The sequence below is a fragment of the Phocoena phocoena genome, chromosome 5 (assembly GCF_963924675.1).
Source record: "Phocoena phocoena chromosome 5, mPhoPho1.1, whole genome shotgun sequence".
Classification (NCBI taxonomy): Eukaryota; Metazoa; Chordata; class Mammalia; order Artiodactyla; family Phocoenidae; genus Phocoena; species Phocoena phocoena.
The window spans coordinates 74,232,442-74,254,949 of record NC_089223.1 but is presented as its reverse complement, the minus strand read 5'-3'; the positions used below and the strand labels follow the sequence as shown (position 1 = coordinate 74,254,949).

General features: G+C 42.7%; 1 protein-coding gene across 1 annotated transcript in view; it reads right to left on the bottom strand.

Moving 5' to 3' along the window:
- Positions 1-22,508, bottom strand: part of RBM47 (RNA binding motif protein 47) — a 210,259-nt gene that overhangs the window by 155,497 nt on the left and 32,254 nt on the right. The window contains exon 2 of the mRNA XM_065877361.1: positions 10,158-10,316. The gene's annotated coding sequence lies outside the window, so the exon portion shown is untranslated. The remainder of the gene's footprint in view (positions 1-10,157; positions 10,317-22,508) is intronic.

Below are 22,508 nucleotides of genomic sequence, written 5' to 3'. Positions count from 1 at the left end.
TGAGCCCTGGTCTGGGAAGATCCCACATGTCGCCAGAGTAACTAAGCCCGTGCGCCATAACTACTGATCCTGAGCTCTAGAGCCCGTGAGCCACAACTACTGAGCCCACGTGCCGCAACTACCGAAGCCCACATGCCGCAACTACCGAAGCCCGCGTGCCTAGAGCCCACGCTCTGCAACGAGAAGCCACCACAATGAGAAGCCCGTGCACCACAATGAAGAGTAGCCCCCACTCGCCGCAACTAGAGAAAGCCCACGCACAGCAACGAAGACCCAATGCAGCCCAAAAATAATAATAATAAAAAATAAATAAATTTATTAATAAATAAATAAAGCCAGGATCTTCATGGTGTACCTTCAGCAGAATTTACATAATATTTTGTTTGTTTTGTTTGTTTACTACAAACAACCTTCCTGGAATGCACACTCACCTTCAAGACCGATTCTAGGGTCCCCAAGCCTAGTAGTCATAGGATTCCACCAGCCATTGAGGAAGTACCTTACAGAGCTATAGATCTAAAAATGGCAGGTAGACGCACAAGACCCAAGAAATGCAATTTTGCCAAACCAAGGAAAATTGTGCAGAGGGAGAAAGTGAGGCAGGGGCTAGCAAACCAGTACAACAGATCAGAGAGCAGTTGTGCCAGTTGGTAAAGGCAGGACTGAAGTTTTGTAAAAGGTTCTGGGGAAACATTAACAACTCAGACAAAGACATTAGCGCTCATTTCAGGCCAGGTCAAGGGAAAATACAACTGAGCCCTGCAATTGAGAAAAAATCTAGATGGACTCCTGTAGCAGCAGTTGGCACTTGGCAAAATCTCAAAGGTCAAAAGAGACAGTTTAAAAAAAAAAAACCACACACACACACAAGTTGTCTTGACAGTTACCTTTAGAACAATCGTTAATTATAATTAAATGACAATAGAAAAAGTGATAAACAATATAGGAACATGAGTGAGTCAAGCATAATTATCTGTAGGGCATGCAATTCACAAGACTGTTCAAAACTGAGCTGTAAGTTTTAGATGGAAATCGCAGAAAGATTGCCAAAGACCAGGCTTTGATTTGGAAACAGAGAAGTGCTGAAATGATTGCACCATCCCCACACTTAGCTATGCCTTGCTCGTTACTTAGTCATGGCCTCCATCAAGGGCTTGTGGTGGCACAGAAAATAATGAAACCAGAGAAAATATGGCAGCTTAACAGGAGAGGCCTGGGGGAAAAAAATCATGCTTACTCAGAAAGATGTGTTTGTGGTTATATTTTGAGTAGAACACACAAGTAGTACTACGCTTTCAGTCATACCCGTGCTGTGTAAAAGCCTGTGTTTTATTCATTTATTTGACAAGTATTTATGGAGTACCTACTCTGTGGGTGACTCTGCTCTAAGGTGCTTGGGATACATCAATAAATAAAGCAGACGTTCTAGTGGGGAAGAGACAGACAATGAGCCATAAAATCACACAGCATGGAAAAAAGTGCTGTATGAAAAAACAGAGCAGGGTAGGGAGATAGAGAGTGCCAAAAGGAAGGAGGAAGTGCTGTCTTAGACAGAAGGAGAAAGAGTAAAGACTTGGAGGAGGTGAAAAAGTGAACCGTGGATGTATTGGGGGAAGATGGTTCAGGGAGAGGGAGCAAAGACTGCAAAGGCCACGGGGGCATGAAGCTGTGGCTAAAGCAAAGTGCTAACAGAGTCAGCGGTAGGAGGTGTGATTAAAGAGGTAATGGGACTAGAAAGGCAGTGCTTCATGTGGCTTTTGAGGGAGACACAGAGGCTCTGGAAGGTTTTCAGCAGGGGACTGACATGATCTGACTTTGTTTTATGAGTCGCTCTGGATACTGAGTCAAGAACCAAGCATATGGGATAAAGGGCAAAGGTGGAAGCAGGGAGAACAGATAAGCAGACTGCAGTTCCCCTGACAATTTCATTGATCTCTAGCCCATTAATGAGGAAAAGGCAAGACCCTTCACACGTTACTAGGATGTGTGAGAACATGGGTGTTACCATTTGATTCAGGGTCTGTGGGCCTCCTACACGTCCCGCTGCGGGAGTGACTCCTAGGTTCCACTCTGGGAAGGATGCTGGGAGAATATTCTAAGATCCCTGCCTTCCCAGGCTTGGTCTCATCTGCTGGGAGTGACTGTCTATGAATATGGAGCCACTGCAGATACAAGGCACAAATTCCAGGGCTCATTAGTACCCTCGGAGTTAGTAGTTTCTGTTTACTCATTGGCAACTCTACATATAACTTGAGGTGCATCCTGGAACCCACAATGTAGGGCAAAGAGCCAAGGAGGTACCTGGGCCAAACTACTGTTTGCACCAGCTGGTTAGAGCTAGCTTGTTACAGGATTCCCTTTGCTCTGCAAATAGGATTTCACTGGAGGCAATTCTCTGAATATTTCTTCAGCCACCTGCCCTCCTTCCTCTTGTCTTTGCCTTAGCCAAGAGTACACCAGCAGCCCCACTGGAAACACCACACCACTGTGGCTCACAGAGCTATCTATTCACTTGGTATTGTTCTTCCTCAGTGGATCTCTTTGTTCACTCTCCCTAATTTTGAGAAAATGCACTTTTTCCTATAATTATCTAATAAATTCCTTCTAATTTTGACAAAATGCATTTTTCCCCTTCTCATAATTACCTAGTAACAAGTCTGGGCCTTTCAAAGGATGTTAAAGAGCAGAAAAAAGAGGTATAAACTTTTAAACAATGTGATGGGCACCTAAGCACTGCAACAATTCACTTCCTCCCTGCCCTTGGCCTCCCCCATCCTGCCATGCTTTCAGAGGCTTAGCTGTCGATAAAGCTTCCATTCTGGTTGCTTTCTGAGTTCACTACCTCTCCATCATATTCTATCCAACAACTTTTGCTAAAATGCTTGTGGAAAAAAGTAGAAGTCATCCAAATAAATATGATCCATAGGGTTTCCCTGGTGGCGCAGTGGTTAGGCATCCGCCTGCTAATGCAGGGGACACGGGTTCCAGCCTTGGTCCGGGAAGATCCCACAGGCCGCGGAGCAACTAAGTCCGTGCATCACAACTACTGAGCCCGTGTGACACAACTACTGAAGCTTGCGTGCCTAAAGCCTGTGCTCCGCAAGCCACCGCAATGAGAAGCCCCCCACAACTGGAGAAAGCCCGTGCACAGCCACGGAAGACACAACGCAGCCAATAAATAAAATCTATTAAAAAAAAAAAAAGATCCATAATACATGCCTATGGAATGCAAAAATGCTGTTATTTTAGATGGTAATGAATTTGGGCAAAGAAATTCTTATTTATTGAGCACTGAACTATAAAATACAAACACTGAGGGATGCAAATGTTATTCAGACACAAATCCTGCCTCTTAATTTCTGTTTGGCAGGGAAAACAGTATATGTATAAGTAGCAAGTGATATAAAATGCCATGAGAAGTGCACAGATAAGACACTGTGGCAGTTCTGAGAAAATGTCATACTGTGATTATGATTATGACCAATTAACACTAACCAACAAAAGTCATAACAGGACCTACTTAAGTTTGCTGTATTGTATTATTTTACACAAAATATTTCTACTTTGCATTAGCCGTTTCCAGAATCTATATTCCGTTGTCAGCAAGACACTTGCCAGTCTCTCACTTGACAGATATAATAGCATCATTCTTTTTGCTTCTAATCAACATCATATAGCTCTCTGAGAGAAAAGAAAAAGGCATCTTGGTGATTCTAAGTTACATTTTCTCCATACAACTAAGATACAAAAACCAAAAGAAACTTGCAAAAATAGTGCCTACCTATAATGGCAATGGCACTTGGTCAGAAGGAGTGATCTTAGGAAGAGAAACCTGGATTACAACCAGCAGAAGAGGTCATGAAAGGAGGAGGATAGTGAGATAAGAATTCAAACATAGAAAGGCATCCAAACATGACGTGTATCATGATGACTATGTACCATATACTGACTACACACCAGGCACTGTTTACATAGTAGATTAACTTATTTAATCCTTATAACAACCCTGTGAGGTAGGCATTTCACAGTTGGGGAAACTGAGTCACAGAGAGTTTTTTTTTTTTTTTTTTTTTTTTTAGGTAACCTGCTTACAGCCCATACGTGGCCAAGCCAGGATTTGCACCAAGGTAAACTGTGTTCTTAGCCACTTCCCCATGGAGTTTAAATTTAATGTGAATGGTAATCCTTTTCCCCCAGGTTGTCATTTTCACTCTGGCTAGCTACCTTTTCTTTCCCTCCACATGCGACCAAATTTTGCTGACTACCCCCAGAACAAACTAGCCCACAGAGCCAAGTTCTCCTCTGCATCAGTATGCTGCAGCTTTTGCCTTTTATAATCTAACTAAATTCCAACGTAAATTCTCAACCACTACATTCTTCCCTGGGAAAGTCTAAAATAAAATAGTAAGATCATCTGTATGGAGAAATACATCACAGATATTATCTGGTAGAATAAAAATAACAGCAACAGAAAAAACATCAGGCCATTGAATTTTCTGTTAATAATAAGTTGCAGTGCCCCACTAAGTTTTCTGTGTCACCAAATCCTCCCAGTTGTTACACAAAGGCAACTTTGTCTTGAGAAGGCTACTGAGAAGATGGGCTTAATCTTGGCAAGGGCTTGGTGTACCAAGAACCATGTTATTATTTTTAAAAATAAATGACAGCAAACAAAAAGAAATATTATTTAAGCTGTCTTTTCAAAAGGCACAGTGCTATCATCATCATGGACACGGATGCCTACTTTTCAGAAACGCGAATATTTTACTTGAGCTCAAAAGGCCCAAATACACATTTTCAGAATGGCAATCAAATTGACCTAAGAGAACTAACATCTGAAAAAAATCTTATTCACTTTATTCAATACTTCTTTTTTTCTTATGGCATGATGTATAATGCTTAAAATGACTGAGCCAGGTCTCAGTGCTCTGAAAGGTAAACATTTTTTATTATAATTTTTACAGGCTGGCATTTCCTTGGTCAGGTAGAAGTGTCCTGTTCCTGTTTCAGCTACACAATGCCCCACATTTATTGCACATCCACCCATTGCCCATTGTTATGTATAGTTAACTCTTGCTCACTCACATGTGGATTATCCATTGCTTCTGAGATCAGGTTGTTTTTTTCCCCAGTAGGTGGAAACTCAAGGAATATAAGCAAAATTGACTATTAGCCAAAGCAAAGCATAAGCAGGAGGCAAACGCTGTCAGCAAATCCCCTTTCATCAACATACACCCACCTACTATGGTCTTGGCACTGGGCCGCCATGTTCCTAACAACCACAAACATACAGTATTCCCAAAGACAAATATCGTGATTGGAGGCCGGCGATTGTTTTCTTGACTAATGTAAATGGCTGTAATTTTAAGTATACATTTTGCACTACCCGGAATCTGCTGAGACCAAAGGATTGATATTTTCTCAAAAATCACAAAGGGTTTTCAGGGTTACACCAGCCCTTTGTCTTCTGATGTCATCTCTCTTAAGTGGCCTTCAGAAAGGTAGATTGTTCTTTTGATTTCTAAAATGACCCCACTCTTAAAACCTGATAGGGCTTACCAAAAAGAGAAACTATAAAATATAGTCGAGCATTTCTATCATAGTATCAGTTTCCTCATGTTTTGTATTTTACAGACATATAAACTGTTTGCATCTAAACACACCCATAAATCACTTTTGCATAAACTTAAGTTCCTAAGATGACAAAAACTCAACATCCACAATGAAAAAGAATGCTCGTATTATATACCTAAATTACATAAACTAAGTTGTGATTTTTTTTTTTTTCAGGTGTCCTTAAACCATTGCAGAAAGTAGAGGAAAGGCAGAGTGGAGCGTAGTTGAAAGAAAGGCTTGTGCCTTTTGTAATCAGTTTACTTTGGGTTGTACCTAGAGATGACATCTTGAACTCATTCAGATGAGCCATCTATTGCAGTGCCCTAGGAGCATTTGAATTACAAAAGGTGGGTGAGCCTCAAATTCCTACAGTTGCCAGTTCACCTGCAATAGTTGGAGGGCATCGATAATCTCCATGTGAGCTTTTGGGTGAACACATTACTTAACAGGGTTTGGAGCTCACCTGTTTCTTGGCATTTTATTCCTCCAGACACTCTCTCCCCTTCTACTTTCACTGGAAAATTCCTTCCTTGCCCCCTTTTCCAGGCAAAAAGTAAGAGGTTCAAAGAGGGGGTACACTGACTTTTAGGGAAGGATATCCTTTCCCTCTGCCTCCTTTCCCCCATACACAGGCTGACAGAATAGAAGGGGAGGCAAATATGAAAGGAGCAGAAACAATCAGAAAGCAAGCTCAGACCATCTCAGGAGCGTTTTACTGACAAGATGATTCAGGACCACACACAAAAAGTGGCAGGGTGCCATTTCCCCCTAAATCCCTCCGTATGAGACGTTTTGAACAGCTTGAGGTGGCAGTTGAACAATTACTCCTTATCATTTCTATGCTAGTTCTTCTCTGGAGTTTCTAAAGGCCTTCTATCTCATAACCCAAGTCATCCGAGCACTGCCATTATTGAAAATCTTTTTCCAGTTGTCCTTTGAAACAATTGCTCTGAGCAGGTGGTTGTTTTGACTAACACACACGTCTCAGAATATTAAACCAGAAAATCAACATCGCCATAAGACACAGAGACTGGTCCCAAGAGGAAAACTATATCTCTTAATAAGGCAAGTAGCTGAAATGCTCCGATAGAACCTTTAACTTGGAATCACTCCGACAAACACTTTTTAAACGGCATTTACATACTCATTGTAATCTCACAAACGTGTGGCACACAAATTCTAGATTCATGCAAAATCTATCCTTTTTCTAAGTCTTATGAATCCCAAGCTTAAGCCCTCTTCAGAGTAAGTTTTTTCTAGGATTATGCGTCCTCTGGGAAATCTGAATCACAGTTTCACTTGAACCTCGGTCCAACTTTGAGGAGATCTCCCTCCCCCATCCAGCACCCCTGTATCCAGTCCTGAAAAATCAGAAGGGACTTGAAATGTGGAGATGGGAACCTGTCTGAAACAGGCGAATACTGTCCTATGGCAGTCAAAGCTCAATCATCTGGAACGTGATTTATTTTTAATCAACAGATCAAAAGTAGAATTTGGAAAGCAAATTCATTTTGTAAGAAAATAACTTCATCTACGTTAACCTTCTAATCTTTGTTTAAATTACTGACAACAGGTTCTGTTACTAGTAAACCAAAGAGAACAGTCTAATCTGAATGCTCTTATCATGTGAGGGGAAAAAAATGGGAGTAGTGCTAAACACTAGTCAGAGCAAGTACTGAAGACACGTGTCCAGAAGCACATAGTTTCCTTGCTTCCTATCTTGATTTCATCCTCAGCGTCACCAACTGTTTTGGGCAAAAATTTACTCTACAGCAGCACAGGTAGGGAATCAAAAATACATTGACAATTAAAACTATAGAGATTGTAGTAAAGTGATGACGCCGAGTTTTCAATCTTACAAGTTTCTGAAAACTCAGAAACTAAAAGATAATAAATCTTCAAAATTTGATTCACTTTCAGCATATGTTCACAAAAGACTCTTGAGCAGAATTTAAGTGTAACCTAGTCAGGTAAAGAAGCATGGCAGAGTTTGGCTAGGAGATTGGTTTTTGTCAGTTTATTTCTTCCTTCACAAGAGCTGGGCTCTTGTGAAATGTCTGATTCCTCATTCTCCCTGTGTGCAGTAATTAAGCAATGGTATGTATTGGGCTGGCCAAAAAGTTCGTTCGGGATTTTCCATACGTTAGAGAAGTCCGAACGAACTTCTTGGCCAATCCAATGTATCAGAACAAGGTGCAGGGTGAGGTAGACAAGAAAGGATACAAAAACCCAAATTTCTTTCTTTCCTTCCTCCTGTTTCCATTTCAGACTGGTTTAGTTTTGTTTCCCTCCAAGATTTCATATCCTCAATCTGACAAGGATTATGGTTTAAATTAACAGCAACACAAACTCCCGCAAAATGCTATCTCATCGCCTTGACTGGGGACTTGGCTTTGTCTTTGTCTAGAGGTTGTGTTTTACTCTGCTGACAACCTTTCACCCTTTAGGACTGGCACCTGCAATTCTCAGACGCTCTTGGTCTAAATTGCAATGGTCCTTCAAACCGTGGCAACCTCTTCATGTTTGTGTTGTCAACCCTTTGCTTTCTCTGCCCTAAAAAATGTGTGTGACTCCAGCATTACAAGTTTGAAAGAACACATTTCTAACCTACATTCATGCTAAAGAAAACTGAGTGCGCCATTACAACGCCACTAGAAAAAAAGTTTCTTGATCTTTCGTTCTAATCAGTACAGCCTATGGGTGAGTACCTGGAGGACACTATCTCTGGTTAGCTTTCAAGAAAGAAGCCTCATCTCCAAATGCCTTGGGACAGTACCCAAGAGTATATGAACTTTTGCCTAAATAAAAAATGAATCACTTATTTGAAAAATTCCAGTTCATTTATTTTAACTGATTTCTTAAATATCCGGTGACTGATTTGTCAGCTGTCTGAGTTCATCAACTCAACGCTTCTATGCGGACTGAATTTTTAACTTTAAACAACTAAGCCTGTACTCAGTGTTACCTTGGGAGGTAAATGAGTACAAGAAGATATCACACGCCCCAGCAACCCTCCCCCACTCCCGCCTTACCACTCTCTTAAGCAAGATGCCTGTCATAAAGGTTTCCTCAATTTCACTTTAATAATCTGAGTCTAAAAAGTCACCTGTGCCTCTGGACGGCCCAATCGTATGCTTTCAAGAGCGAAAAAAAAAAAATCTGTTTCTTGTATGGAAAAGGTTTCATCACCAGAGGAAACGATGGGGCTGACTGTATATGATTTTCTGCTTTTCCAGTAGCTGACGCTTTTAAAATCTTTTTATAAGCCATTTCTTTCCCGTTAAATATACCAGAGTCGGAACGGGGGATGGTAGAATGAGGGGAGATAAGGGCTAAAAAGAGAAGAAAACAAGATTTCAAAATTGGGACCCAAATGTAAGATTAAGGGACAGTAGTTAGAAGGATTGCCCAAAGCTACCTTACCTTTGTTATGTATTTGCAGTCGCCCACTTCAGAAATTAACACCATTCACAGCCCGGTAGCAATTTACAGAGCTAGGAAGTAACCTACAACATCTTCTCGGCCTCCCTCTTTTTAATGTAAAACCAAAATAAGGAGTGTCCAGCTACTCCCTACCGCGCCGCTTAAAGCAACAGATCTTTTGAGGCTTAACTCCCAGGCTCTGGGAATTCCAGTTTGTCAGAATTTCTTAACCTTGGAAACCTGCAGAGAGAAACTCTCTACGAGGAAAACTCCCTGAGCCCCGGCTTCTCACTGTCCCAAACTGCACATTCCAAAGTGGGAAGCAGGAGCGATAACCAGAAGGCAGCTCTCTGGGGCTAAATTCCTGGCGGGAGCGTGAACTTGAAAGCGCGGCGATTCTACTGGCAGAGCGGCGTCGGATCCGCACCCGGGAGAAACCGGCGGCCCAGGGAGCCCTGCTGCGTCCGGTGCTGCGCGCGGGGAGCGCTCAGTCTCGGCTCCAGCTCTTCCCTGTTCCCTCCTCCCTCCTCCCTCCTCCCTCTGCCCTCCCCCAGTCGAGGCTCCGCGCCTCACAGTAGCAAGGTTGTCTCTCGTCTACTCCCTTCCCTTAAACTCACCAAACCAGATTTTTACTCCCAGCACCGGCAACTTCCCGTAAATCTGCATTGAAATTTTATCCTGCTCGCTGAGCCTTCGCTGGCTGAAGGCCAGTGCAACATTCCTGTTGTTTTAGGAGGGCAGATACCTTTGCTGAAGGTTAAAAAAAAAAAAAAAAAAACTTGTCTTGACTGGGAGAGATTTGGGGACTTCACCTCACAGACTTCTCTCCCCGCTCAAAAAGTCACATCCATTTCAGACAGCCAGAAACAGCCCCAGAAGTGGCACCTGCGCCACCTGAGGACATCTGTCTGAATCAGACGTCTGGCCCCTTTGGGCTGTTGGGGGAACCCAAGCAGAACCACGTTTGAGGAATAAGGAACCAGCTGTTGAATCACGAGCCGATCAGTACACCCCACCCCCGTTCTTCCCCCGTAGGAAAGAAGTCGTTTGACCAGGCAGGATCACCGCGAGCTCGGCGGCTGGCCTGAATACGGGGGAACCTCCCAGAGTGTCCTTACCTGAGGCAGAGCACCGCTTGGATGAGCACGGGCTGGAACGTCACGCGGACCAAGCCCTGACCTTTGCCGGGGCCTTCACAGCAGGGCCTGGGGCCTGGGCGCTGCTCGTTCAGAAGTGGCTCATTTTAATGCGCCCTGACCTAAAGTTGCAGCTGGTTTCTAGAAAGGGAACAAAAAACACTGCATTTAAAAACAGCAGCCAAGCCCTCCCTTCACCTTGCCTGATCTCTGGGTAGTTAGTTCTAACTCCCACCCCAGCCCCGTCGCAAAGAAATCCGCAATCTGTGCCCCACCCCTTCGCATTACCTGTTTATACAAGAGTTAAGGAGTCTCACGCATTTCAATTGAGCGCTAAGCCTGTTTGTAGGCGCGTAATCGGCCAACAGGAATCGAATTCTGTGACTAAACAAACTAGAAGAGGAAGCAGGCACCACCAGGAACCTAAAACGGAGTTGTGATTTCGGGTTGCAATGTCATTCAACTGAGAAAAAAAAAAAAAAAAAAAAGTGCTGCTTCTCACTGGGCTGCTTTAGTGAAGGAATACTCCAAAATTTTTTTTTTGCCAGTTAAATTAGTTAATACATACAAAAAGCTTAGAACAGTGCCTGGCACATTGTGTCAGCTGCCACTATATATTTTTTAAATTATTATTATTATTTGTACTATGGCTTTTTTTGTGAAGAGGAGAGGTCCTGATCAGAGAAGTGGGCTCTTGATCCAGCATTGCCATTCACTAGCTGTAAGGCTTTGAGCCAGTGTTTTTGTTTTTGTTGTTTTTTTAACCTCTCCCAGCCTCTGTTTCTGGAAGATTCTAATGATGAGGTTTTTGCAGTTTACATTCATTGTGGACAGTCTTGAATGTGATAGAAAATAAAGGTCCTGTAAAGTAGTGTTCAGATGATTTCCATCTCACTTAAAAGTTGCAAGGTTGACAAGATACATGAAAATACATCGGCCTGTACACTCCATGAAGTTCACTAACAGAGAGGAAACTCAGGACCCTGCAATCTACCATGGATGTGTGCTTCATTCTAATTTGGATTTAGGCACTTAATTTACTGTCTGACCCTGGGAGAGTTACTTATCCTATTCAGTTAAAAGCCAATGCTGGACAAATAATGGTCATTGCCAATTGAAAATCAGTGTGAAATCGGGGGAAATAATTTTCAAACTCCTCATAAATTTTCGAAAGTGATTATTGAAGGCTAAGATGTGATCAGTGCTGACACCCTTTTGCCTCCACTTAACTTCACTCTTAAAGAAAGAAATCATAGTCCCTTTACATGAATGAGGCTCTTTGTACTTTGTTGTGCACTTTCACCCGCCTCATCTTGTCTGATCCTACAGTTCTATCCTATGAAGTACTTTATCCCCATTTTGCAGATTGAAGGCACTGAGGTCAATGAGTGCAAGTTTTCCCTGAGTGGTGAGGCTGGGGTTGTTCTCAGTTCTAGTTAAATCTAAAAGCATCATCTGCCACCTTTTGGAAAAAATGATTCCTTAAAACCAGCAAAGAATTCTGAAACATTTTAAATCCCTTTGATTTTTTTATCTTTCTATGGTGCAAGGCATAACAGATCAATTAAACATTTTCTGAGTTTTAGATTCATTCCTTGTCAGTATGTAAGCCAGAGTGAAGCATGAAGATCAGGCATCGAGAACTCTCCGAGGTTCTCTCACAGTATCTAAGCTGCCAGGCATGCCCAAGGGCTCCATAACCACAAGACAACTTAAAAACTCCAACTCCACATTAGCTTGAATTTTTCTTTTCTTTTCCAGAAATATCTGGATTGTGGCCTTGAGAGCCTCCCAGTGTCAGGGACCCTCTGAGTTAAAGAATTCGAGAGGGGACATTCTCAGGCTCACAGCTTCTTCCACCTCAGAACAGGTTTTTCTACAGGAAGGACTGGGCCAAACCTGGGGAATAATGACCAGGAATAATACAATGAGTTTGAAAGTGCGGAGGTCAGTGACTGCCGTGAAGCTGGAGTCAAGGAAGATGGCCCTGGAAGCAAGTCCTTATGGCAGTTCTGAGTTGGCTACTTTCTCTCAAATGTTGCCTGGCACTTCTGCTCTTTCTTTCTCAGTTTTGTACACTGCCATCTATTAAGTGGGTATAATTCTTATTCCTAACTACTTCCCACTGCTATCCCTAGGAATGTACAGAAAACAAAATGGATTTTTTCAGTGGCAGCCTATGGCAAAAGAAATGTAAACTTTCATTATTACTTCTTTGTGGCTGACCTTGATGTCTGTTCGTCGTCTTTACTATTACCATTATCATCATCATCATTTTAATTCTCAGGCAAACCCCATAATCCTGGGGCATTTGAGTTCTGCAGACCCCTGCTTTTGCTTTCTGTTTTCTTCTTTCCCTTCTGCCTAAAAGGCAGAGTGCTAGAGTGGATGCAAATAGCATGGAGATTGTTTTCCCATAGCGTGAGTTTGAATCTAAATTTTACCTCTTAGCTATGCGATGCTGGGCAAATTGCTTAACTGTGCTGAGCTTCAGTTTATTCATTTATAAAATAATAACATCTCCCTCTCTGGATTTCTATAAGAGGGAAATGAGAGGTGAAGTCTCATTATGATTCCTGGCACATAGTAGGTACTCCAGAAATGGTATTTCCTTTTGTACCTGGAAAAAACCTACTCCACAGCTCACAAAGAATTGTCTTTCACGGGCTTCCCCGGTGGCACAGTGGTTGAGAGTCCACCTGCCAATGCAGGGGACACGGGTTCGTGTCCCGATCCGGGAAGATCCCACATGCTGCGAAGCAGCTGGGCTTGTGAGCCATGGCCGCTGAGCCTGCGCGTCCAGAGCCTGTGCTCCGCAAAGGGAGGGGCCACAACAGTGAGAGGCCCGTGTACCGCAAAAAAAAAAAAAAGAATTGTGTTTCACATATTTAAGGTCAAATAACACTATTGCAAGACACCCTCATTAATAGGGGCAAGCCTCAGACCTTTGTAGAGAACCACAGTACAATAATAACCACGCATCTACATAGAATTTCCAATGATGATGTATTGTCATCTTTGGTCATCACAACAGTGTACGTATGGGTAAGTCACAAATCATTTGTATCACCCCACTGCTCAGATTAGGAAACTGAGGTTATCAAGAGTTGCTCTGAGGTGCTGGTAAATAGCAGAGCCAAAGTTTTTTGTTTCAGGTTTTTTGGGGGTTCTTTTAAACTGCTTTTCACTATTCCTATTGCTAGAATTATGCTTACTCTATTCCTATGCCCAGTTAGGGAACAGAATCAAGGAGTTCCAAACAATTATTTTAGTTCCTAGTTGTGGGGAGAGGACTAGGAAATTCTAGACAGAGTTTCCAGACACTTCTCACTTTGGAGGCATGGAAACCCACAAAGAACCCCATCAAATATCCCTGTGAAAGTGAGGCATACTGACCCTATGCAGTATGCTTCCAATTCTATGACAAACAGAAGGGCAGCAAGATAAAGAGCTCAGGCTTGATGTCAATAAGACCGAAGTTTGCATCCTGGCAGTTGTGGAGAGCATTACCTAACTCTCTGAGCCTCAGTTTGCGGCTGATGCAATACCTAACTGTGGGGTCATCATGAAGATTAAATGAGGTGATACACATAAAAACACAGTGCTCAATACATGCTAAGTTTCAACACGTTAGTTGTTTTTTTTTAAGACCAAAGACTATGCACTAAAATGGTACACGTGAGGCCTAAATGAGGCATGTAACAAATAAGTGCAAAGAGCTTAGAGTAATGCCCGGCACATAGTAATTGCTGTGTAACTGTTTGCTATTATTACTGTTATAATCATTTCCCTATATAACAATTCCTTGTAACAGTGGTTATATGATAAGCAGTTGACTTTTGTGGCGAGGAGAGCTTTTATTGTTTATTTCTCATGGGAGCTGATCTTATAAAGTGAAAAAGGCAAATATCTTCTCAATGGATTTACTTTCCACCAGTTTCCCTCATTCCTCCTGATTTTACCTAAAACAGAAAACTTATTGGTAGATGGGATAAAATCATCAATCTGAACCCAAGCTTTCTGTTGAGGCTGTTGATATTTTGCCCAACAGAAATTATTCAGAAAAGAAACCCTATTATAATCTAAAAAATGCAACTCGACCCAAAGAGACCTCTCATCCCCACAGTTTCCACAGCTTCTCATTTCCTCACATGGTGGCCACTAACTACCCATAGAAACCTTTTTTAAAGAAATCTTTTATTTTTAAATGTTTATATTAAGTCCCCAGTGGATCTAAAGTGTGCAAATTTAAGACATGTTATTTCTGGGAACACTTTAACCCAAAGAATTTAGCACAGTGACTAACCCTAGAATGCAGTCATCAGCCCATGGGTCGAAAGATGAGGGAGGGCAGTGTGAACTCCATCGGAAGGGCGTCTGGGTTTGTGGTTTCCATGCCACACCATAGGAGGGCCCCTAACTGAATTTTAAAAATGCACTGAGTTCACAGAAAAAGGAATTAAGTATAGCAGGGGTTCACTTCGAACATTAATCTCAGAATCCAAATCCTTCATTTTGAGAAAGGCCTTTAATACAAGAAGTCCCTTGACCTCCGTTCTTCCTGCACAAATAGCTCTGCCAAAGCCCGCCTCACCCGCCTGCTGAGATAGAAGAAGCCCTAATGTAAATTACAGGCCCTTAAAGGCCCACTCGAGACCAAGACATGATTTTGTTATGGCAACAAATGTGGTTAATTCCTTTATATCTCTTTAAGGCTTATTCCCCATCAGAGAAGACCTCCAGGTTTCTTTTTATTTTATAATGGAAGACAGCCTCACATAAGAAGCTCAATCATTCAGCAATAACTTATTAAAAAAGATTGTCAACATAAAATTACTAACATTTATTAAGTGCTTGCTACAGAGTATTTGCCAGAGGCTGTGTTAAGCACTTTACATGTTTTAACTATTTAATCCTCACAAAAACCCCTGGAGACAGACTGTTTTTGTACCCATTTTATAGATGAAGAGACCAATGCACAGGACAGATGACAATGCTGAGATCCCACAACTAGAAAATGGCAGAGCTGGGGTTTAACCCAGGCAGTCTGGCTCCTTAGCCTGTGATCCTAACCACTACACTCTACAGCCTCAGAAAAGATTCTATATTGTCTATGATTATATTATATATGGGCGTGTGTACTCCAGTAGCAGTAGTACCAGTGTAAAGACAGTGCCTGGCACACAGGAAGCACTCGGAACGTGTTTGTTGAATGAATGAGTGAATGTGGATATACATTTGAATGTTTTGATATCAATTTGTAGAAGTGTGTGTCAGGGAAGGTAGGGTTTAGCTCATCTAGGATCTGAGGTTTAGGGTCACATTGGAGAGTGAATACAAAGTGTGTTGTCCAAAATATGAGTAAGGTTTTAATTTGACATACATTGTAGGGGGTGAGTATTTTTTTTAATAAATTTATTTATTTAATTAGTTATGGCTGCGTTGGGTCTTCGTTGCTGTGCGCGGGCTTTCTCTAGTTGCGGCAAGTGCGGGCTACTCTTCATTGCAGTGCGCAGGCTTGTCCTTGTGGTGGCTTCTCTTGTTGCAGAGCACGGGCTCTAGGTGCGCAGGCTTCAGTAGTTGTGGCACGCGGGCTTCAGTTGTTGTGGCTCACGGGCTGTAGAGGGCAGGCTCAGTAGTTGTGGCACACGGGCTTAGTTGCTCCGTGGCATGGGAGATCTTCCCGGACCGGGGCTCGAACCCGTGTCCCCTGCATTGGCAGGCGGATTCTCAACCACTGTGCCACCAGGGAAGTCCAGGGATGAGTATTTTACACGACAGAATTCATTTCAGGTATGGCCAAATTTATTGACCATAGAAGCCACATAAAAATAATGTAAATATTCTCACCTTTGTTTCTATTGTTTCTCTACTTAGACTATCCTGGTATACACCTTCCATCCATCCATCACCGGTATAAGCATAGTGTTACAGACAGTGCGGAGCCAGATACCTGAGTCTGAATCCTGTGTCTGCCGCTTACCAACTGTGTGACTGTGGGCAAATAACTTAACCATCCCGGGTCTTTAGGCTCCTTACCAGTATCCTCACCATTAGGAGTATTGGGAAGTTTCCATGTGTTACTGTAATTGGGGTGCTGGGAAGAGCACCAGACCATAATAAGCCCAATGTAAGTACTTCCTGTTATGATCCATCATCCAACTGTCAACCAATATTTATCAAGCATCTATTATGTGTTAGGTTCTGTGCATCATGCTGAATATAGAAAAATAAATGAGATATGGTCCCTATCTTCAAGGAATTTAGACTCTATGGCAACAGGTAAGCAACCGGCCAATGGCATTACACTGTGTAAGCCCAGGAAGTTCATGGCAGTTTAACTCAGGCTTTAGGGGTCGACTAAGGGAGATGATGTCAGAACTGAGAGGCCTGTAGGTTGCTTAGAAGTTGACAAGTGTATTTCAGGAGAGTGAAAACCACCCCAGAACAAGAGATGGTGGATTCAGAGGTTTGAGACAAGGAGCTCTCTATAGCTAGAGGGTTGGATGACAGTAGTGTGAAATGAAATTGAGAGATAGACCAGTTCATGAGAACTATCTGTTATGCTAAGGAGTTCAGAAGGGCTTCGAAAAGGGGCTGCAGAGATCAAATTCGCATACCTGTTGGAGGCTAGACTAGAGGCAAAGCACATGGAGAAGCGAGGATTAAGAATATATTTAGGAGGTAAGGGTCATGGGGCTTAGTGACTGATCAGTTATTGGGGGTGAGTTAGGAAACACAAAAAGGTTTGGAGTAGAGGTCATCATTCATTCTGCAAACATTTATTAAACACCGACCATGTGCCAAGCACTGTTCTAGAACTTGGGAAAACAGCAGTGAACAAAACAGGCACAAACTTGTCCTCATGGAGTTTACATTCTGGTTGGGAGAGACAGACAAAAAAAAAAAAAAAAAAAATATAATAAATAAGCCAAATATACAGCAGGTTTGGTGATGGTAAGTACCATGAAGCTATGAAGAAAAATAAAGCAGGGAAGGGAATAGAAGAGTAAAGCAAGGAAGAAAAATAAAGTTGAAGTGGGTTGCAATATTTCAAAGGTGATCAGGTACAGCAGAAACTAACACACCATTGTAAAGCAATTATACTCCAATAAAGATGTTAAAAAAAAAAAGTTGTTGGGAAGGCCTCTCTGTAAAGGTGACATTGAGAGGGATGAAGATGGTGAGGTACAGAGCAACTCAAACACCCAGAGGAAGTGTACTCCAGGCAGAGCAAGAGTGTTGTTGGCCTATTTGAGAACAGCTAGAAGGCTGGTGTAGCTGGAGTGGAGGGATGGAAGGAGAGAATGATACGAAATGAGTTAGGAGGATAATGGGGCCATGAGATCACCCAGAGTGTTGGGAGAAGAAGAGGAGGACTAGAGACAGAAACTGTGTCCTGACAAAGGGAGAAGAGTCCACGGAGAAGGCTAAGGAGAAAGTGTTAGCCCAGGAAGGAATGAGATTCAAGAAGGAAGGCTTGTTCACAAAGTCAAGAGAGGCAAAGTGTTAGGTAAGATAAGGATTGAAAACTATCATTTTGTTTAGCAACTAGGAGATAACTGGTGACCTAGACAAGGGTGATTTTGGTAGAGTGGTAAAGCTGGGTGGTGAAGGAGTGAAGATAGCAGGTGTAGGCAGCCCTTTCAGATAACTGGGCTTGAAATGTAGAACGGTGATAGGATAATAGCCAGAGGATCAAAGGAAAGCTTGCTTTTTGAGAGGAGAAAGGCCTCAGAATGTCTATAAGCTGAAGAGGAAAGCTAGTCAAGTGGGATAGGGTGTCCTAGACACAGTGAACAAGTCATTCATTCATTCATTTGCTCAACAAATATTTATGGAGTATCTACCAAGAATCACACACTGGAGATACACAGATGAATAGAAACATGATCCATTCCCTCATATTGGAAAGACAGACACATATTTAACTATACATAATACAAAGCAAGGAAGGCAATAGAGAGAGATGCAAAATGCCAGGAAGAACCCATTAATTCTGCCTGAGTGGAAAGAGGGGGAAAGTGAAGGGAACTTTTTAGAGGTGGTAACGTTTGAACAGGGAAGTAAAAATAAGAAAAATGAAGGGTAGTAGGGAATTCTAGTCAGGGGAAGGTCTTGAACAATAACGACAAGATAGGGGGAGGAGTGGTGAAAGCATTTAACACCCAGTGTGACCAAAGCCTAGGGAGTGGTGAAGTGGCAGGATTTGCAGCTGGTAAGGTGAGTTGGGGCCAGATGGATAAGAGACTTGAAAGGAGAATGGTCCATATTCTTATGGGTGATAAGATTTTGAGCAGGACAGTGACATGATCCCAGTTGTGTTTTAAGTGCAACACAGAGGATGGATTGAAGAGGGGGAGAACTTTGGAGCTGAGAGACTAGTTATGAGGAAATTGCAATGGTTCAGGTAAGAGATGAGATGACCAGGTCCATATGGCAGTGGCTGTTCAAGAGATGTTGAATGTGGTAGATACTGTGAATTATCTCATTCTACTCTTCTTCCAGTTTACCTCCTTGTCCTGAAAGGCTGGAAAGCTAAAAACCACATTTCCCAGACCACTTGCAGTTGAAGCTCCAAATGCAATGTGAGTTCTGACAAACGGATCCATTTTATGCAAAGTTTGGAAGATAAAAGTGAGGAAGGGCTTCCCTGGTGGCACAGTGGTTGGGAGTCCGCCTGCCGATGCAGGGGACACGGGTTCGTGCCCCGGTCCGGGAAGATCCCACATGCCGCGGAGCAGCTGGGCCCGTGAGCCATGGCCGCGGGCCTGCGCATCCGGAGCCTGTGCTCCGCAACGGGAGAGGCCACAACAGTGAGAGGCCCGCGTACCACAAAAAAAAAAAAAAAAAAAAAAAAAGTGAGGAAGGGGCCAGGTTTCTGGCTGCTTCTGCTATTTCTTCCAGCAAGCACAGTCATAAACACGTGGAATGTTCCTGTGGCATCATCCCATGGGGCTGCTAGCTTTGTGGGTAGAGCACAGAGCACCCATTTTTTGCTGGTGTGAATCTAGCAGACATGGCATGCGTCTGTTGCAAACATGGCAGTGGTAGCTTTCTGACCCCAGAAAAAGGTGTTTCCCTGAACTCAGTAGTTCCAGTGGTGGTTTTCTAACTCCCCACCTCCCTGATTGTGGCAATGCAGCAGCTCCCCTGACTGGCCAATTCTGCAGTGTTACTATGGAAGCCAGGCCTGAAGGTCCAGTGGAATACCTGCACTTCCAATAATTGTATAAGTACTTAGTTGCGTATATTAAATCCCTTTCTGCTTAAAACAGCTAGAATGATTTCTATTTACTGCAGTTTAACCCTCGCTGATTTGTTGAATAAATAGAACTGAGAGAATCTGATGTCACCTGAATGTGGTAAGGAAGAAGGGAGGGAGTGGCAGTGAGAAAAAAGAGCAGGCAACCTGCTTCCAAGGTTTCTAGCTTCATATGACCATCAGTCAAAACAGGAATTCACAGAGAGAGGTGGTGACTTGCAGGTAGGAGAGTGGGGCATCCCATGAGTTGCCAGGAACAGGTTCGCCACAGCATCCAGCTATGGGGCCGGCAGTTGAAACTAGGTCAGTACTGACTACAGGGGAGCAGAAGGAGATTTGGCTCCAGAATCTAAGTGGCATTTTTACTTCAATGCATCACTGATTGACACTTTCAAGTTCAATTCTTGATTGAAGAGTCATATGAAATAGCAATGGCAGAGTTAGTGAAATTTATACACACTTACCTGTCTGTCCCCAGGGGCATTTTCCCCCTCACATCCTACTAATCAGAAAGCTATCATCCTGGTAGTATCTCCTCTCTTAACTTTGGTAAGACTGGTGCATTTTTTCTTTTTAGAGTGATAAGAGGGCTAGTCTACCAGCATCTTTCTTTTAGGCCCTAATTGACACAATATTGTTCAAATAAATCACATTCTAACTTCAGCCTATTTCTTTGGCAATGACAACCAGTCCATGGGCTAGTGACCTGTATGACTCCCCGCCTCAAAAGCATTAAGGGTTTCATTGTGGATTTTACAATAAACCTGGAAAGTATCAAGATTTCCTTTTTCTTTATTCTTCCTTATTTTTTTTAGCATCTGATTCCATTGATTGTCGGCACGGTGACGATGTTTCTAAGGTCGTAGGCAGTAGGGAGGTAAATACCTCAGTTCAGCTCCTTTACCGCTTTGGACAAATAACAGCTTGACACTGCAACTTGAGATGGGAGCGTGTGCTTTCTGATTTTACAATAAAATTCAGGGATTTACACAATTGTCATTAAGTGTGTCCCTAATGAAATGTGTACATTTCTTAATGAACACAAGGATTGGAGCAGGAGGTAGAAGGAGAAACATTTGCAATCTGCTGTAAATATTAGCACCTATTTTTTTTTTTAAAACAAAAAAGACCTTGGTAAGACTTCAAGACGCATTTGAATACGCCTTTATGTTAGCATTGGTGACATTTGGTTATAGTTAATTAAATGCAAATATTTCTGCTCAACTGGATTATGAGCCCCCTCCTGGGGGTGCAGAAACTGTCTTGTTGAGCTGTGTTTTCTCAGTTCCAACTAGAGGTCCACATGGTAGGCACTCAAGGAATGCTTGATGAGTGATTGAAGGAAGTTTCTAAACGGGGGGTCAAGGGACAATGTTTTAGCACTGGCTCAGCTTCAGTTTCATCAGCTATGAAATGAGTTTCCAGGTCATGAGTTCTGTTACTTCCTTGAAGGACTTCTTAACCACACAATTTTTTGATCTCTAATGGAAAAGGATAAAGAATCTCCTTCCTAAAATGTTTGAAGTACAGCTGTTTCATGAACTCAGTTTGGCTGTGCCTACAGCAGAGTCATGGATCGAATGACCTCTAGAGATTCTTTTTGGACTCTGTGGTGGTGGGATCTGATTAACTCTCCTCTACTTTGAGATCTGGGTCAGAATCACTGGGCGTGGAGCCCCTTCCGGAAATGATTTGGCTACTGAATTGTTTCTATTTTCCTCTTGTTTATCATCAGGATATTTCCCCTTTCTATGGGGATTTTCTGAAAAGGTCACAGAGCCACTTCAGAAAACTATCCTCTTGTTGAATGACAATGATAGCCTCTTTCTCTGGTTGGCAGGCAGAAGAAACTGCTGTCCGATTTAGGCAGAAAGAGGGGGCTAGGACACTTAGTTGGCCCAGGCCAGAGGGAAAGTCCAGCCTCCGGTGATGACATAGGGACTGTGGCAAAATGTCTCCATGGAAGTGACAATTAGGGAAAGTTCCACCGAGGCCTTGCGAGAGCAGCACAGGGGGAAGGAAACATCATCTGTGACCTGCTCTGGGCTTATAGAGGAGACTCAGAATACTTCAGAGCATCCTGTCAGCACTGCCTCTGCAGTCCACTTCCACTTGCCTCTGCAGTCCATTATATTGTGCATACATAATATAATCTAGCGCCCTTTGGAATCAAGGATAATCCTGTTATAAGCAAAGTGAATAGCTCTGGGTAGGGCTATGAGTATAAACCAACCTAGTCATCCATCAGTCAGATACTTCCTGAGTACCTGCCACGTGCTAGACCCTGCACTAGGTATTGGGCTCAGGTTGGTGCATGACACCAGATCCCGTAAACGGATGGTCTGGTTGAGTAAGCATGTACAATTATTATAAAAGCATAAAGGTCCTGCTTTGCCTGAGAGTACTGAAGTTCCTTCCTGAAGAAGGAACAATTAATTCCTCCCCGTAAGCGCTGCTGATTTGTCCATCCGGTTTGCTGACAGGTCCAGTATCTGGGTGTTGCTTTGCCTTCCCATCTCACAACCTGTCCTGCTTCTGTGGCACTTGACTCATCTGACCATAGCACTCTGCCGCCCAGATGCCTCAGTGATTCCCATCCCCTATCGAATAAAAATCCAACCCCTTAGCAAGGCATTCAATTTGACTGCCACTTTCTTTTTCAGTTTTATCTTTTGCCCCTTCACTAATTCCATAATTCATGGTGCTCTTTTCATGTCTCATGTTATGGGAGCCTCACTCACATCAGGCCACATTTACCTGTCCACACTAAAAATTGCTGCAAATATCTGCATCTCTCTTCCTGTGGCTTTTCTTTGGCTGCAGGAGCACCCTAGGCAGGGTAAGCCAGAAGTGTCCCTGGAAGTAGCTTCTCCCTACTCCAACGTCTTTGCCCTTCTGTTGGGGTAAGTGTAAGCCATGCATTATGCTACACTGACTCCCAGAGCTGCCCAAAGGGGTTGAGCTCCAAGTACTCACAATGGCAACTGTCTTTTTTTTTTTTATAAATTTAAAAAATTATTTAAATTTTAAAAATTATTTATTTATTTATTTTTGGCTGTGTTGGGTTT